The sequence below is a fragment of the Dermochelys coriacea genome, chromosome 12 (genome assembly GCF_009764565.3).
Source record: "Dermochelys coriacea isolate rDerCor1 chromosome 12, rDerCor1.pri.v4, whole genome shotgun sequence".
Taxonomy (NCBI): domain Eukaryota; kingdom Metazoa; phylum Chordata; order Testudines; family Dermochelyidae; genus Dermochelys; species Dermochelys coriacea.
Genome location: NC_050079.1, coordinates 10,546,309 through 10,564,585, shown reverse-complemented (window position 1 = coordinate 10,564,585; position 18,277 = coordinate 10,546,309). Strand labels below are relative to the sequence as shown.

Sequence of the window (18,277 nt, the reverse complement as noted above, 5' to 3'; positions counted from 1 at the left end):
AATGTTTTAGAACATTAGAAATCCAACTCTCACAGCCATATATTAGCACCAAGATTATGTTTGAATTGAAAATTCTCAGTTTTGTTCTGGTGCTGAGTATCAACTATTTCCATGCATTCTTAAATTTAGTAAATGCTGTGGATGCTTTTCCTGTCCTTGATGTCACATCCTTTTTGAGGTCTCAGTTGGTTACTATGGTGCTGCCTAGCTAGATGAACTGTTGTACTTTCTAATTTGATGTTACTGCTCCATGTCTGCGTTTCAAGGATGTTTGTTTTTAATCACAAACTACTTTGAGCCCCACCTGTCCTACTATTGCCAAGTTGTCTGTTTTTATTTGTAACTTTTCAGGGGTGTCACTCAGTAGTGGAATATCATCAGAAGTCTCGGTGTTCTAGGCATTTGCCATCTCCCCACGCTTTACTGGTGTTTGTCTTCATTATCCAGTCTATGGCAATGCCACATAATGATAGAGCCCTGCGCAGATACAAAAATTTGTATCCGCATCCAATCCGTGATCCGCAAAAATTGTCTGCAGATATCCATAGATATCCATGGGTCTGCAGGGCTCTAAAACAGTTCCATACCTCACCGCGCATCCAAGCTGCTATCCGCAAAAATGGTCCACGGATATCTGAATGGATATAAAGTGGATACCTGTAAATTTACAGGGCTCTAACAATAGAGATGAAATGCAGCCCTGTTTCACACAGCGTCCATACTGAACCATTCGCTTGTTTAGCTATTCACCTTTACGGAGCACTTTGCATTAGTGTACACAGTCATGTTGTTGACTTTAGCTGGGATTCTGTAGGACTAAAGAATATTCCACAATGTCTATCTATGCAGGCTGTCAAATACCTTTTGAAAATCAATGCATTGATGAAGAGGGGGGCTTGCCATTCTACACATTCTTCCATGATGGTACTTGTGTGAGTATCAGGTCTACACAAGATCTCTTGGTCTTGAACCCAGTTTCCTCTTCTCTAAGATTTGCATCCACTGCCTCTTTCATCCTGTGTAGTATCACACAGCAGAGGCTTTCTCTATAAGAGAATAATGCAACTCCTCTCCAGTTATTACAGTCAGTAAGACCACCCTTTGGGGGTATTCTGACAACGATTCCATGTTTACACTGGTCAGGAGGGATCTTTCTCAACCTTCATTGAACAGCTCTGTTAATTTCATTATGCAGGTGGTTTCAAGTACTTTTAGCATTTCTTCTGTAATCTGATCATCTCCTGCTGCTTTATTTTTCCGCTTTTTGATTACAGCCTGTACTTCCGACATCTCTACTGTACCGATGTTAATGTCAAGTGAATCAGATTCATGTTTCATCAAAATCTGATGCTGAGGTGGGTTTCAGTATATTGAGGACTTCTTTGAAATGCTCTGCCCATCCGTTTTCCGGTTCTACCTCAGTTGCAAGCATTTTTCATCTTTACTTCTTATTGGCCCATGTCCTGTTTTGAAATATCCACAGAGGGTTTTAATCGCTTGGTAAATGGCTCTGTGGTTTCCTATCAGAGCTGCAGCTTCAGCGTCAGTTGCTAGGTCTTCAATATATCTCTTTTTATCTTTCCTTGCTTTTCACTGCTTTATCTGCCTTCTTATACCACTCCTTTTTCTTTCCCAATAGTTAATTTGTCTTAGCATTCAGAAGTTTTCCTTGCAGTAATTTTCTTTCCTCAGTGAGATGCCATGTCTCTTGGCTTATCCGATTCTTGCTCTGTCTATGTTGACATCCAGCTGCAACTGTTGCAGTTGAATTACACTGACTCTGAGCACTGGCTGTTTTTCTTCAGGGCCAGTCTAGGTCTCACCTTCCTCTACTTCTGACAGTGCCTCAAATCTGCACCTTAGCTCAAGTTGGAATTTCTCACAGTACTCTTTTGCTTTCAGTTTTATAATGATTGATTTTCTTTCACACTTTGTTTAAAGTTGATCTTTCTCAATTTTAATTTCAGTTTAGTAATGCAAAGTTGCTGCTAAGATTTGCTGTTTGATATACCCTTATGTCTTGGGACAGATGATCTGAATCTCGAGTAAATGCAGATGTGGTCGATCTGATTTTTTTGTTTTGCCATTTGATGAATTCCATGTTTCATTTTGCATGTCTCCGTGATGGAACAGGGTATTTGCAAGAACTAGGTGGACACCAAGCATAATTCAATGCATCTCTCACCATTTTGGTTGATGTTTCCAGTGCTTCCCCATTGCTCTTTCCATTCCTTTGTTGTCACATCTTACTAAGCATTAAAGACACCCATCAGGAGTAAACCATGTTGAAGGCATTCTGTCAATCACACTTTGGAAACCACTGTAAAACTCATCTTTATCCTCATCGCTACGTTCCTCTGTCAGCACTCTATGATTGACATCTTTAAGAATGTGGTTTGGCAGTATGATGTGTTGGTTAATATGTTCCCAGTTGAATGATTTTTCTGTAGCATCTGTCAGAGTGAGAACTACTCCATTTGAGTGTTTTTGTTGCAGGGGCGTGCACAAGGGGGGATAAGCAGGGGCATCCCTCCAATAATCAGTCGGGAGAGAGAGTTCCTCTGCCCCCAGGCCACGACTGGGGCTGGGATCACAGAACATGCCCCTCCAAAAGCGGTCCAATTTAAATACCTGTGTATGCCCTGATTTGTTGTCACTGTGGCCTGAGTAAATTAGATGTTTCTTCTCTAGCTTTAAGTGCTTCTTATCTGCACCTATCAATCTATTCTCACTGAAGCCCAGGATTTCAAGTCTATAGTTTCCATCTCCCTTATGATCTGAGAAATATTCTCATGTTCCAATAAGCAACACATTCCTTGTTACTGAATGGACAGGTTGTGTGTTATTTATTATTGTTTTTTCAGTGACCTAAAGCGAGTCAAACTGGAAGTACATTGTTGCTATCTGTGACTGAGAAAGTGAAACAGGTAGGTCCAGAACTTCTCTAAGTGCTGTCTATTCAATATTATTATTCAATTTCAGTTAAAAAGTTCCAGGTTGTCTTGTTGAATCTCATAAGGATCTGCTGAACGCTATTTCTTTGGCAACTGCAAAGAAGTAAATTCAGTTTTGGAAAGCTTTGTAAACCATATTTTCTGCAACATGACATAAACCAGGATTTCAGTTCTGGGAGTTGAGAGTGCTTAGCAGTAGAATCAAAGGATCAGGCGTGAAGAGTACAATACAAGAGGCTTATAAAACCTTGGCAGGATACTGTGGGTGTTGAGGAGATTGATTAGGAATACTGGCATAATAAGGAACTGTAAATCAGAGGTAAAGCACTTAAAACTACGATGAGGAGGCACACAAAGTGAATTTTCTCTCTCTCAATAAAATACTGTCATTGAACTCTAATTTAGAACAGCATGTCACAACAACAGATCAGTAAAACAGCAGATATTATGTGAGTGAGTCATTCTTTGAAAGGTCATAATTTCATGGACCAGTAGTAGTGGAACCAAACAAAAAAGTCCAGTCAAAACTTCTAGGGAAAAAAATTTACAGGAAGTCTCATAGCTTGCCACCAGCTAATTACAAAATGGGCTTAACACATAATAGGTATTTAAGACTTTCATTTTGCATTGGGAAAAAGTCTCCATTACCTTCTTGAAAGAGCTAAAAGGAAAAAAAAAACCCAAAAACCAGGGAAGACAGAGGCAGGGAAATGTCCTCAACAAGAGACTTGTCCATCAGTCCTATAGGTGCACACAGCACATCCTGGCCCTCTGCAAACTCCCAGTGAATACACAAAAACACAAATAAATTAAACCTACTAACAGAAACAGAATTTACTTATACTAGGTTTAAGAAAATGCCATGAACCAGGGAAATTTGTGACATACATCCATAGTGCATCCAGTCATGACCCACATGGATATAAAAAGAAAATGTACCGTTACTTTCTAATTCCCCACCCCCATTTCTCACACATAATTTAAGATATTAATTTGACTGGTTTGCTTGGAATTCTCCTTAGACACACTTAATAATCTTTTCCCTTGTTTTAATTATATGTATTAACAAAAATGAACGAAAGAGGCAAGATTACAGATAAAGAAAAGGATTCAGGAGAGGGTTGCATTTAATAAAACCCCAGCTAAATCAGAGCAATACTAGACCCTATGTGAATAGATTTTGTATTTATTCTGTGGGATGCCTCAGACTAGGAAATACAGAAAAATCAGCTTTCAAAGAGGCATAAAGAAAACACACTGGCAGAGGTTTCCATTTGTATGGAAAACTATTGTACTCTGGGAGAAAGTGATCTCCAGTGGGAGGAAAATATTATATTATTTGGGACTGGCAGACATAGTGCAGTAGTTTCCTACTATAGATCTGTACTCTTCAATGTACATTTTAGAAGTAAATGGATATTGTCTTACATGTAGTCCTTGGTCTTTTTTGCTTTTGGATAACAGGCCCATCATCTCAAGCATTCATTTGGTGTACTTGCTCAGCATTGAAGGCCAACAATATAAAATTCTCCCTCTGCATGGTTTCATACCTGACAGTGGGGCTGTTTATGAACTTGTGTTGGGAGAGGGATTAAATAAGGATATTGGTCTGAATATTCAGGACATTGATCTAAATTCTTTGGGTGGAGCTGGCAAAGGCGAAGAATTAAAAATACCATAACTATTACTCAGGGTATGTCTACACTATGAAATTAGGTCGAATTTATAGAAGTCGGTTTTGTAGAAAGCGTTTTTATACAGTTGAGTGTGTGTGTCCCCACACAAATGCTCTAAGTGCATGTAGTCGGCGGACTGTGTCCACAGTACCGAGGCAACCGACTTCCGGAGCTTTGCACTGTGGGTAGCTATCCCACAGTTCCCGCAGTCTCCACCGCCCATTTGAATTCTGGGTAGAAATCCCAGTGACTGATGGGACTAACACACTGTCAGGGGTGGTTCTGGGTACATATCATCAGGCCCCCATTCCCTCCCTCCCTCCGTAAAAGCAAGGGCAATCGTTTTGTGCCGTTTTTCTTGAGTTACCTGTGCAGACACCATACGACGGCAAGCATGGAGCCCGCTCAGCTAACCATCACCGTATGTCTCCTGGGTGCTGGCGGACGTGGTACTGCATTGCTACACAGCAGCAGTTTATTGCCTTTTGGCAGCAGACAGTGCAGTATGACTGGTAGCCATCGTCGACGTAGTCCTGGGTGCTCTTTTAACCAGGCACCTGGGCAAACATGGGAGTGACTCAGCCAGGTCATTTCCCTTGTTTCGGCTCATGGAGATTGAGTCCTACCGGCAGTGCACTGTCTTCTGCAGCCAGCAGAAGATGATGGCAGCAGTCATACTGCATCGTCTTCTGCCGAGCACCCAGGAGGTAATGATGGCTAGCGGTCATACTGCACAGTCTGCTGCCAGCAAGATGTATAAAGATAGATAAAGTGGCTCAAAACAAGAAATAGACCAGATCTGTTTTGTATTCATTTTCTCCTCCCTCCCTCCCTCTGTGAAATCAACGGCCTGCTAAACCCAGTTTTGAGTTCTATCCTTGAGGCGGCCATTCAGTTTCCCACAAAGCCACCCCCTTTGTTGATTTTAATTCCCTGTAAGCCAACCCTGTAAGCCCTGTTGTCAGTTGCCCCTCCCTCCGTCAGGGCAACAGCAGACAATCGTTCTGTGACTTTTTTCTGTGCAGATGCCATACCACGGCAAGCATGGAGCCCACTCAGATCACTTTGGCAATTAGGACCACATTAAACACCACATGCATTATCCAGCAGTATATGCAGCATCAGAACCTGGCAAAGCAAAACCGGGCGAGTAGGCGACGTCAGCGTGGTTACGAGTGTGATAAGGACATGGACACAGACTTTTCTCAAAGCATGTGCCCTGGCAATGTGGGCATCACGGTGCTAATGGGGCAGGCTCATGTGGTGGAACGCCGATTCCGGGCTCGGGAAACAAGCACAGACTCGTGGGACCGCATAGTGTTGCAGGTCTGGGACGATTCCCAGTGGCTGTGAAACTTTAGCACACGTAAGGGCACTTTCATGGAACTTTGTGACTTGCTTTCCCCTGCCCTGAAGCACATGAATACCAAGATGAGAACAGCCCTCACAGTTGAGAAGTGAGTGGCAATAGCCCTGTGGAAGCCTGCAACGCCAGACAGCTACCGGTCGGGAATCAATTTGGAGTGGGCAAATCTACTGTGGGGGCTGCTGTGATGCAAGTAGCCAACGCAATCAAAGATCTGCTGATATCAAGGGTAGTGACCCTGGGAAATGTGCAGGTCATAGTGGATGGCTTTGCTGCAATGGGATTCCCTAACTGTGGTGGGGCCATAGACGGAACCCATATCCCTATCTTGGCACCGGAGCACCAAGCCAGCGAGTACATAAACCGCAAGGGGTACTTTTCAAGAGTGCTGCAAGCACCTGGTGGACCACAAGGGACTTTTCACCTACATCAATGTGGGATGGCCGGGAAAGGTACAGGACACTCACATCTTCAGGAACTCTGGTCTGTTTCAAAAGCTGCAGGAAGGGACTTTATTCCCAGACCAAAAAATAACCATTGGGGATGTTGAAATGCCTATAGTTATCCTTGGGGACCCAGCCTACCCTTAATGCCATGGCTCATGAAGCCATACATAGGCAGCCTGGAGAGTAGTCAGGAGCTGTTCAACTACAGGCTGAGCAAGTGCAGAATGGTGGTAGAATGTGCATTTGGACGTTTAAAAGCGCGCTGGCGCAGTTTACTCACTCGGTTAGACCTCAGCGAAACCAATATTCCCACTGTTATTACTGCTTGCTGTGCGCTCCACAATATCTGTTAGAGTAAGGGGGAGACGTTTATGGCGGGGTGGGAGGTTGAGGCAAATCGCCTGGCTGCTGGTTACGCACAGCCAGACAAAAGGGCGGTTAAAAGAGCACAGGAGGATAACATTACATTCAGAGAAGCTTTGAAAACCAGTTTCACGACTGGCCAGGCTACAGTGTGAAAGTTCTGTTTCTCCTTGATGAACCCCCCTGCTCCTTGGTTCACTCTACTTCCCTGTAAGCTAACCACCCTCCCCACCTCCCTTCGATCACCGCTTGCAGAGACAATAAAGTCATTGTTGCTTCACATTCATGCATTCTTTATTAATTCATCACACAAATAGGGGGATAATTACCAAGACAGCCCAGGAGGGGTGGTGGAAGAGGGAAGGACAAGGCCACACAGCACTTTAAAAGTTTAAAACTTATTGAATGCCAGCCTTCTGTTACTTGGGCAATCCTTTGGGGTGGAGTGGCTGGGTGGCCAGAGGCCACCCCACCACATTCTTGGGCGTCTGGGTGAGGAGGTTATGGAACTTGGGGAGGAGGGTGGTTGGTTACACAGGGGCTGTAGCGGTGGTCTGTGCTCCTGCAGCTCAACCATATGCTGGAGTACATTAGTTTGATCCTCCAGCAGCCTCAACATTGAATCCTGCGTCCTCTCATCATGCTGCTGCCACCTTTCAGCTTCAGCCCTCTCTTCAGCCCGCCACCTCTCCTCTCGGTCATTTTGTGCTTTCCTGCACTCTGACATTGTCTGCCTCCATGCATTGGTCTGTGCTCTGTCAGTGTGGAAGGACAGCATGAGCTCAGAGAACATTTCATTGCGAGTGCATTTTTTTTGCCTTCTAATCTTCGCTAGCCTCTGGGAGGGAGAAAATCCTGTGATCCCTGAAATACATGCAGCTGGTGGAGAAAAAAAAAAAGGGACAGTGCTATTTGAAAAGACACATTTTATACAACAATGGGTACACTCCTTCACGGTAAACCTTGCTGTTAACATTACATACATAGCACATGTGCTTTCGTTACAAGGTCGCATTTTGCCTCCCCGCACCGCGTGGCTAACAGCGGGGAACATTTCTGTTCAGACATAGACAAACAGCCCAGCAGGAATGGTCACCTCTGAATGTCCCCTTAAGAAAAGCACCCTATTTCAACCAGGTGACCATGAATGATATCACTCTCCTGAGGATAACACAGAGCTAAAGAACGGATGGTGTTTGAACGCCAGCAAGCATACACTGCAATGCTCTGTTCTACAATGATTCCTGAGTACGTGCTACTGGCCTGGAGTGGTAAAGTGTCCTACCATGGTGGATAGAATAGGGCTGCCCTCCCCAGAAACCTTTTGCAAAGGCTTTGGGAGTATATCCAGGAGAGCCACGAATGCCAGGGCAAATTAATCATTAAACATGCTGGCTTTTAAACCTTTTATAGTATTTTAAAAGTTACACTCACCAGAGGTCCCTTCTCCACCTGGCGGGTCCTGGAGGCAGCCTTGGGTGGGTTCGGGGGGGGTACTGGCTCCAGGTCCAGGGTGAGAAACAGTTCCTGGCTGTCGGGAAAACCGGTTTCTCCGCTTGTTTGCTGTGAGCTATATACAACCTCATCATCATCATCATCATCGTCTTCCTTGTCCCCGAAACCTGCTTCCGTGCTGCCTCCATCTCCATTGAAGGAGTCAAACAACACAGCTGGGGTAGTGGTGGCTGAACCCCCTAAAATGGCATGCAGCTCATCATAGAAGCGGCATGTTTGGGGCTCTGACCCGGAGCGGCCATTCGCCTCTCTGGTTTTCTGGTAGGCTTGCCTCAACTCCTTAAGTTTCACGCGGCACTGCTTCGGGTCCCTGTTATGGCCTCTGTCCTTCATGCCCTGGGAGATTTTCACAAATGTTTTGGCATTTCGAAAACTGGAACGTAGTTCTGATAGCACGGATTCCTCTCCCCATACAGTGATCAGATCCCGTACCTCCCATTCGGTCCATGCAGGAGCTCTTTTGCGATTCTGGGACTCCATCATGGTCACCTCTGCTGATGAGCTCTACATGGTCACCTGCAGCTTGCCACACTGGCCAAACAGGAAATTGAAATTCAAAAGTTCGCGGGCCTTTTCCTGTCTACCTGGTCAGTGCATCCGAGTTGAGAGTGCTGTCCAGAGTGGTCACAATGGAGCACTCTGGGATAGCTCCCGGAGGCCAATACCATCTAATTACGTCCACAGTACCCCAAATTCGACCCAGCAAAAGCGATTTCAGCGCTAATCCCCTTGTCGGGGGTGGAGTAAGGAAATCGATTTTAAGAGCCCTTTAAGTCGAAGAAAAGGGCTTCATCATGTGGACGGGTGCAGGGTTACATCGATTTAACGCTGCTAAATTCGACCTCAATGCCTAGTGTAGACCAGGACTCACAGACTGTTGTACCTGACAGAGCAGAATGGGATGCAATTAATTTTGCTTTTACTTCTAGCTGGGTCATTTGTTTCCATTTCTGGCTGTACATTTGGTTTGAAGAGGATCCTTTTAGTTTTCCCCCTGTATTTTTCATCATTAAAAGATTCCCTTAAGTTGTCATCATGAGCAATTCTGGGAGAGAAGGGTAGTTTAATTTATTCAGTGGGGTTTCTTTATGAAGTGGTTTTGAATAATAATAGCCGCACATTTGCTATCTTACAGAAACTGAAAAAAAAAACAACCTTGGAGTATTTAAGCAGAAGTATAAAGTGTCACAATGTAACAGTTTGCTTGTTGATCAATGACATTACAAAAGTCATTTGTTTGGTTGATGGTATTTTGGCAGTAAGCCCTGATGTTAACAGGATCATGCACTTTGCATTTGGTAAAGCAAGAGATAAGATACAGCTGTCTTGTGACAACTGTATGCATTGTGAGGATTACCACCACTGCACCATGCAAAGCTACATGGTTTTTAATAGAGGTTATTAATAATGCATACAAATCTGGCCCAGAGTTTCTGCTGATACTAGAAGAGAGCTCCCTTGTCCCCAAGAGGAGGTGGCAGCAAGACTAGGGGAACTGCCAGATACACTAATTCAGAGCATCCCTTCAGCAGACATCAGGTGTTCTTGCATGGAGCTCCAATCATAACCTACAGTTGCAGTCCTTCTGGGTCTATTCTCCAAGGCTGGTGCAAAGGCATTAGGCCATATATTGCAAACTCTTAAACACATGCCTAAATTTTCTCTCATGTGTTTAAGTGCTTGCAAAATCTGTGACTGAAACTACATTACACTTCCCTGGGCAAGTCTGGATGAATATGAACGTTTTAAAAATTTTGCTTTAAAATCTTCCACCATAAAGGAAGAATATTTATTAAAAATCCAAAACCCTTGCCCTGGGTGAGAGGCAGGGGGTAGACACTTAGAAAATAGACCCTATACTTGCTAATTAGGGTAAGGACTATTAATTTCTGCATATTAATTTTGCCTTCATAACAAAAAGTAATTGTGGAAATTACCCATCCCTATCTTTTCACCTATCCAGCTTGCTACCTTTTTCAGTCCACAGTTAAATACCAAGTACCATATCTCAGTGTGAGAATACCCTATTGGGTGTGGCGATATGTTTGATTTGAATCCACTTGATTTTAATAATAAGAATGATTCTACACTGTTTTCTGTATAAAACCATCTGGCTCAAACATCTTAGAAGCACTGCGTATTCAGTAATGAATTTTTTTATTTTTGTATTTAATCTAGTAAATTCTTTCAAGGATACATTTCTCTTATTCATTTGTAGTTTTGTTTAGTTAGTATTTATAAGATTCATAACAGATGCTTGCTGCTTATTTTATCCTTCACTCTTCATTTTCATGATCCTCCCTCTGTTCCATAGCACCTTTTTTCATTTCATTTCCAAGATCAAGCAGCCAATTCTACGGGTCAAACATATGGAAATATTATCCTATTTTGTGATTCTGGGGACACCATAAGAATGGCCATCTAGCCAGTATCCTGTCTTCTGACAGTGGCCAATGCCAGGTGTTTCAGAGGGAATGAACAGAACAGGTAACCATCAAGTGATCCATCCCATCACCCATTCTCAGCTTCTGGCAAACAGAGGCTAGGGACGCCATCCCTACCCATCCTGGCTAACAGCCACTGATGGACCTATCCTCCATGAATTATTCTGTTAGTATCTTGGCCTTCATAACATCCTCTAGAAAAAAAAAAAAAAAAAAAGAGTTCCACCATAAACCAGTGGTTCTCTAACTTTCGCCATTCCATGCACAGATCATTTTTTGAATCATTCCATAACTACTTGCGTCCTCAAAATGTCTGATCTTGCAAACCACAAGGAAAGCACACAATTGCAGCACAGACTAGAGTTTGAGACCTGCCAGACCAGAATGAAGCTTGGGTAGTTTGTGTAATCAGATTTCAACAGTCTTTGGCCATTAGATCCAATCAAGTGACAAACCCATCCCCAGTATGAAGAGTTATTTTGTGTTATATAATGGATTGATCCAATCCTCCTCTTCTCTTCCTAGTCTTCATCCCTCTCCTCCCTGTCTTTTCTTTAAACAGTCAGTAGAGGGCTGGACTAGATGGGTTTGAAGTGCCACTCTTCTTACACAAACAAAGTGTTTTCCATACTGCTCCTGTAGCTTTTTGTGCATGAGTAGTTTCCCGTTACTCCTGTGATTGGTGTATTATCCCATAATTCACCCCTGTGTCAACTAGCCCATTTGTTCTCAACCTTTCCAGACTACTGTACCCCTTTCAGGAGTCTGATTTGTCTTGCGTACCCCCAAGTTTCACCTCACTTAAAAAATACTTGTTTACAAAATCAGACAAAAATACAAAAGCGTCACATCACACTATTGCTGAAAAATTGCTTATTTTCTCATTTTTACCATATAATTATAAAATAAATCAATTGGAAAATAATTATTGTACTTACATTTCAGTGTATAGAATTCAGAGCAGTATAAACTAGTCATTGTCTGTGTGAAATTTTAGTTTGTATTGACTTTGCTAGTGCTTTTTATGTAGCCTGTTGTAAAACTAGGCAAATATCTAGATGAGTTGATGTACTCCCTGAAAGACCTCTGCATACCCCTAGGGGTTTGTATATCCCTAGTTGAGAACCCCTATTCTAGTCCATTAATTACAAGATTTTTTTACATGATTTACAATGTGTTTAATACATATATCCAGATATTATAGTGATACTATTCGTCTGTTTACTGTTGCCCAACTTTTCTGCTAACTCAGCTGAGTCCAATTAAGAGTGATGATAACATTACTTGAAGCTATCATTCTTTGGACAAAATGTTTCCAAAGTAGCCTAAAATGGAACTATTTGTAATTTTCAATTGCAAGATGTAATTCTATTGCGCTTACAATGGTGTTATAGCTTAACTGTAGAAACATACCCTATGCTTAAGTTTGGCATTCAAAGCCTTAACCAATAAAAAACATTTGTCTCTGAGGAAAAACTGCACTTAAATTTGAGCTGTAAAAGACACGTTAAAATGTCTCAAAGGGTCAAATTTTAAACTAACATTTAGCAGATTAGCTCCAGAATGTGATCTGAGGCAGTGAATAAGTTTTGAAAGTAGCTTTTAAATTTAAATAAAAAGAACCAGCACTAAAAAGCTTTACATGTCCTAAAAATAAGGGTTACAATTACCAATGACCACCACCTAGCATCAATAAATAATCCTAGAAATCCAAGATAAACATTAACTACTATACTTAGATAGTAACAGTATCCAATAAATTGGACAAGGAGTTTTAGTATAGAGTCAGGGTCAAATAGTTTATCTGGTTTCCTCTGAGTTCATGGAAGGAACCAAAATGCAATGGAACTGCTCTGCTTCCACGAAACCACAAAGGCCATGAAGGGATATTGCACAGACCCCAGCCTATGGCAGATCTGAGCTCAGTTCCAGCACTTCCTGTAGGAACATGCATTAGAAGAGATTTTTGGTTCGGTCAAGGGAGTGACACACTTTTGAACTCTTAGGGAAGTAAAATGGCTGATAAGGAAAACCTGGACTACACAGTCACTTGAACACAAATAGAAGCCACCTGCTCCTTATTCATGGTAAAAGTCCTATAAAATTAAATAGAAAATAACCTTTATAGAATTTTTAATCAAGACTATGGAATTCTCTATCAGGTATACAATTCTCAGAGTAATATGCATTGTTCCCTATTACATTTCTCTTGAATTCTCATGGTTTCTCCTCTGTTGTAAGAAACTCTTCCGTAAGAGAGTACTGATCATCCCTAGCTTCAGAAGGAGTAGAGCAGTTACAGATGCTCAGCAGGTTCTGAGTTCATTTCAGGATACAGCCTGTGTTTTACATGGTACTTCAGATCGTATCAGCTACGCAAGGCAACAAAATGGCAGATGAAATACAGTGTTTTTAAATGCAACCTAATGCATATGGGATTATGTTTTCCAAAATTATACACACAAAATGATGGGTTTTTGTTACGGCTATTCGCCAAAATGGTCAGGGATGCAACTCAGTGCTCTGGGTGCCCTAAGTCTCTAACTGCCAGAAGCTGGTAGTGGATGATAATTGCCCTGTTAATTCCCTCGAAAGCATCTGGCATTGGCCACTGTCAGAAGACAGAATACTGGACTAGACAGACCATTGGTCTGACCCAATATGGCCATTCTTATGTTCTTAAATGTTAAACATTTGGACATAACTCACATGCTGATTTCCCCACCCCCTTTTTTAAACCCACCAATAAAAAAAACAAAAAACTATTTGCATTTAAAAATTAGGTTTCAAAACAGTAAAATGTGACAAGTCTTCCGATTTAAAATAGAGGTTAATACTCCATCCTGAATTCATTTTGTGTGGTTTTGTTCCCAGTGAAGCACGGCTTGCTTTAATCTTTCGTTTGTCAGTTATGTACACCAACCTTTATATGATTTGCACAGTGTTTTGTCCGAATTGCTGCTCCCTGTATGAATGCCACAACTAAATAGAAGTAGTTATATTCTACTTCTAGATACATTCTAAATTGTCACTCATGTTACCATAGAAACCAGACTACATTTCATCATTAATGCACACAGTGATAATTGTTTTATTTTAGACCATGGCTAGATAGATAAAAGTGCCAGCTTCAGTTAGTATAAACATAGATACACATCAGTGAAGCAAAAAGCTACTGCTGCCTGGCCTGTCACTGCTGACTCCCATAGTTTTCAGCAATTTACAGGGGAACGGTCAGGCAGAAATAGAAACTGTTCACAGGTCTGAGGTGGAATTCCTGGTAGAAAATACATTTTCACATAAATCACAGAGAAATAAACAAGCTGCAGTAGTGGGTTTTCCTCTCCAAGTTAAGTAACTGTAGAAGACTGAGTTTTACATAGCAATTCATAAATAATTTGTGTTGAGAAATGGTTAGTTGCCATCCCTCTAGCCACAGGGCAGACTTTATGCAGAATGTATAAGTAGAAAGCCATGGTTGTAAATTTGCAGCTAACACATGCTTCAGCATGCAATATCTATATGTCCTGTCATCCTAACTTGCAGTGTAGCAGACACGTTGCTAAGGGTAGATGAGAACACTGCAATTCTGTGAGGTGAGAATGTTATCAGCTATCACATCTCCCCCTGAAGATTTATGGTCATTTAGAATACAGTAGGCAAATGAGTTTCAGAGTAGCAGCCGTGTTAGTCTGTATTCGCAAAAAAGAAAAGGAGTACTTGTGGCACCTTAGAGACTAACAAATAAGTAGGCAAATGGTTATATAAAATAGGCAGCACAGAAACCAGAAGTGGAAGAGATGGGAGAGCTGTAAGGTGTAGGATCCTATCTACCAAATCCCCAGCTGCAGTCAAGTGCATGGCACAGCTGAGGAGCGGGGACCCTTATCGAGCATCCACGTGCTGCTCTGGTCCCAGGCATAGGTTAACAACAGCTGCTAATAGCTATTGCTACAGCTAGGGATCACTGAAGTGTACAGATGCCCCAGCCATGCCATCTTTCTCTGTCCACTACCCTTTCCCTCGCCATCATCGCTTTCCTTGTGCTTTCCTCTGACCCACTACATCTAATACGAGCTCCTTGGTCTTCCCTAGCAAATCCTGCACAAATCTTTGACTTGGGGCAAGCGGGATGAAGAAGTGGAGCAGAAATCAGCAAGAGCAAACAACTCTCTACTACTGCGGTCATCTAATTTGTGCTCCACCTTCCTGACAGCTCCCGACACCAGAACTGACTCAGGTTTCAGAGTGGTAGCTATGTTAGTCTGTATCAGGAAACACAACAAGGAGTCCTTTTGCACCTTAAAGACTAACAAATTTATTTAGGCATAAGCTCGGTGGGCTAAAACCCACTTCATCAGATGCATGGAGTGGAAAATATAGTAGAGAGGTATAAATACAAAGCATATGAAAAGATGAAAGTTGCCTTACCAAGTGGGGAGTCAGTGCTAATGAGCCAATTCACAAAAACTTATGCCCAAATAAATTTGTTAGTCTCTAAGGTGCCATGAGGACTACCCGTTGTTTTGGCTGATATAGACTAACATGGCTACCACTCTGAAACCTGTCACCATGGAAGACACTGAATTTAGCTGTATGAAGTGGAAATCCATTAACTTCATGAAAAAACTCATGCAGATACAGACAGACATCATCTTCCTTTCCAAATGCAAACAGATGGACATCATACCAAAAGGACTGAAGGTAAAATATCCATTACAATCAACATACTACACAGACTATGGTGAGAGATTGTACCACACACACTCAAACTGCAGAACCACCTGATCAACATCCTACACAGCAAACAGGGGAAGATCAAGAATGAGCTCTCAATAGCCCATTTCCACCTTAATTGAATTGGCTCATTAGCACTGACCCCCCACTTGGTAAGACAACTCCATCTTTTCACACGCTGTGTATTTATATCTCTACTGTATTTTCCACTCCATGCATCTGATGAAGTGGTTTTAGCCCACGAAAGCTTAAGCCCAAATAAATTTGTTAGTCTCTAAGGTGCCACAAGGACTCCTTGTTGTTTTTTCTCTCACTCAGTATATTGCTCCCTCCCCCACAGACACATTCCTTCCAATACCTCCTGAAGATACAACATGTAGATGCACAAAGGTCACACAAATATCCTCAATAGATGGTTTCTATGTACAATTATCCCTAAAACATGGAACACAGGCTCAATCTCACTGCTGCATCACCTGCTTTATTTTTCATCCCCATATCTGTTGTTTGAGCATTGTGTATTCGGTTGGAGCCCTTTAGGATAAATACAGTATTTTCTTACTTCTCTGTAAAACACTTTGCATACTTCTGGCACTGTGTGTTTGCATTTCAATCGGTCCATTTATGCAATTTATTTTGTTGACAGTTGACATTATTAGTTCTTAATAGAGCATACCCAATTCTGTACAAAACAGAGGCAGACAGTCCCACCCCTTAGGAGCTTACATTCTAAATACAACACAAAGCACTCAATAACCAGAAAAGGATCTAGACTCAAAGCTGTATAGGGTTCAGAGAGAGGTATTTCTTTTCTTGGTAAATTAACATTGGTAAATTTCACCAAAGAAATATTTTAAGAGGGGATTTGAAGAGAGGCTGGTCATTTGACAGACAAGGAGAAGGAGGGAGCTTGTGCTTGCTCTGTGTAAATAGGAGCTTTTATGTATATGCAGGTACACAGGGACAGCTGTCTACTTATGAGCTCTTCAGAAGTCTAAGCACCATTTCCCCCTAGTGGTGCTTCTTAAAGGAAGGGGGGTGGGGGGGAAGACTTGCAACAGTTCACCTACCATTAGTTTAGATAAATGCTGATGAAATAAAATTACCTGCTTTATTTTATTGTTACAATTTAATTTTTCATGCCCTCAGATGCAGGGTTGTCTATTCCCACATACAATGACCAACCCGCAAAACAAAGCTCCTGATTTTAGAAAACATTATCCATTGTAAGTATGCATATTTTAGGTGCATTAGCAGCTTCCACATGTTTAACAGTTTTCATGCACTGAAGCTATCTGTCCAAAAGGGTTCTATGGCTACATATTCTACCACATGTGTATGCCAGTGCTAATGCACCTGGATTGTTGTTTAAGTGCTTACAGAGTTTTGTGCATGCCAGGTTGAGAGTACACTGAAAGCCAGGCCCATGAACCATGGCAGAACCTTCTCTCTCCTACCCAACAGCCAAAACCCCTCAAGCACCCCAGAGTCTTTGGATTGCCCAAGACCAAAACCTCCACTTCCTGACACACAGTCTGGGCTATATTTTTTTGCTGATTTACCCCTAGGCCTTTGGGGTAACTCCACTGATTTAATATTACTCCCAAGGGCATCCTGCACCAAAAAATTAAAAATTCTGCACACAATATTTTAAAATTCTGAAAATTGTATTTGTCAAATAAATGTGGAAGCTTCAGCATGGCATTAGGGAGCACAGGCCACTGGCTGCACAGAGGTGGGAAATCACTGTGCAGTTTCCCCCAGACACGGACTCAACGGTAAGGCTGCACCCAACCCTGACACAGTGCAAGGCCCAAGCCTACCCCAGAAACACCCCAAGGCCCAGCCCCTCCATGCCAGGTGGACCAGATACGGACAGGCAGGCTCAGCAAGGCTTAGTGTGTGGGGACTTAGTATGGAGGGATCCAGGTGTGGATTGAGAAGGTTCTCTGTGGGGCAATCTGGGTGCAGACGACTCAGTGGGGGATCCAAGTGCAGGAGGGATCTGGATTCACAGGGACTTAGTGGGGGGTTCTGGGTGCAATGGTAATGGGACTCTGCAGGGGGTCCAGATGAAGGTGGTTGGGGCTCAACGGGGTGGTCTGGGTGTGTGCAGGGCGATAGAGGGTATGGGGATCCAGGTGCAGCTGGTTGGGCCTCAATAGGGTGGGGATCTGGGTGGCTCATCGGGGTGATCCAGGTGCAGGTGGATTGGGGCTCATCCGTGGGGGGGGTCTGAGTGCGGAGGTGGGGATGAGGCTTAGCGGAAGTCTGGATTCATGGGGTTAGGAGGATGGAGGAGCAGCTCCCTGTACAGGGATCCCTCCCACTGCAGCTGAGGAGTGATGGGTGCAGGAAGAGGGGGGTAGTTTGCAGATCTTCTTGAAGCTTGGGGAGAAATCTGGGGATGGGTCTGACCCAGCCCCAGATGCCGTGCAGGGGGAAGAGGAAGTCCTCCCCTCCCCAGCCCAACGGGAACTACCAGCTAAGCCCGGCACAGGGTAGGAGCCACCAGCCGGGTTTTTCCCAGTCCTGCCCACTGCCCCACAGTGATTTACCTCTTTGCTGGCTGCCTTGGGCATCCAAAACATACTGGTGGGGAGGGCCACACGACCGCTCTTTTGGCTTCCCTTCACTTCCCTGTCAGAAATTCATTTTTCTGCAGGGAAGCAAAGAAATATATGGGGGACATAAATTCTGTGCATGCGTAGTAGCACATAATCCCCCCAGGAGTAAAATATTGTTGCAGAAGATTAAAAATCGATGAATTTAGACC

General features: G+C 42.9%; 1 long non-coding RNA gene across 1 annotated transcript in view; it reads right to left on the bottom strand.

Annotated features, from left to right (window-relative positions):
• The window catches only part of LOC122456305, a 119,650-nt gene that overhangs the window by 30,426 nt on the left and 70,947 nt on the right, over window positions 1-18,277 (bottom strand). The window lies entirely within an intron of this gene.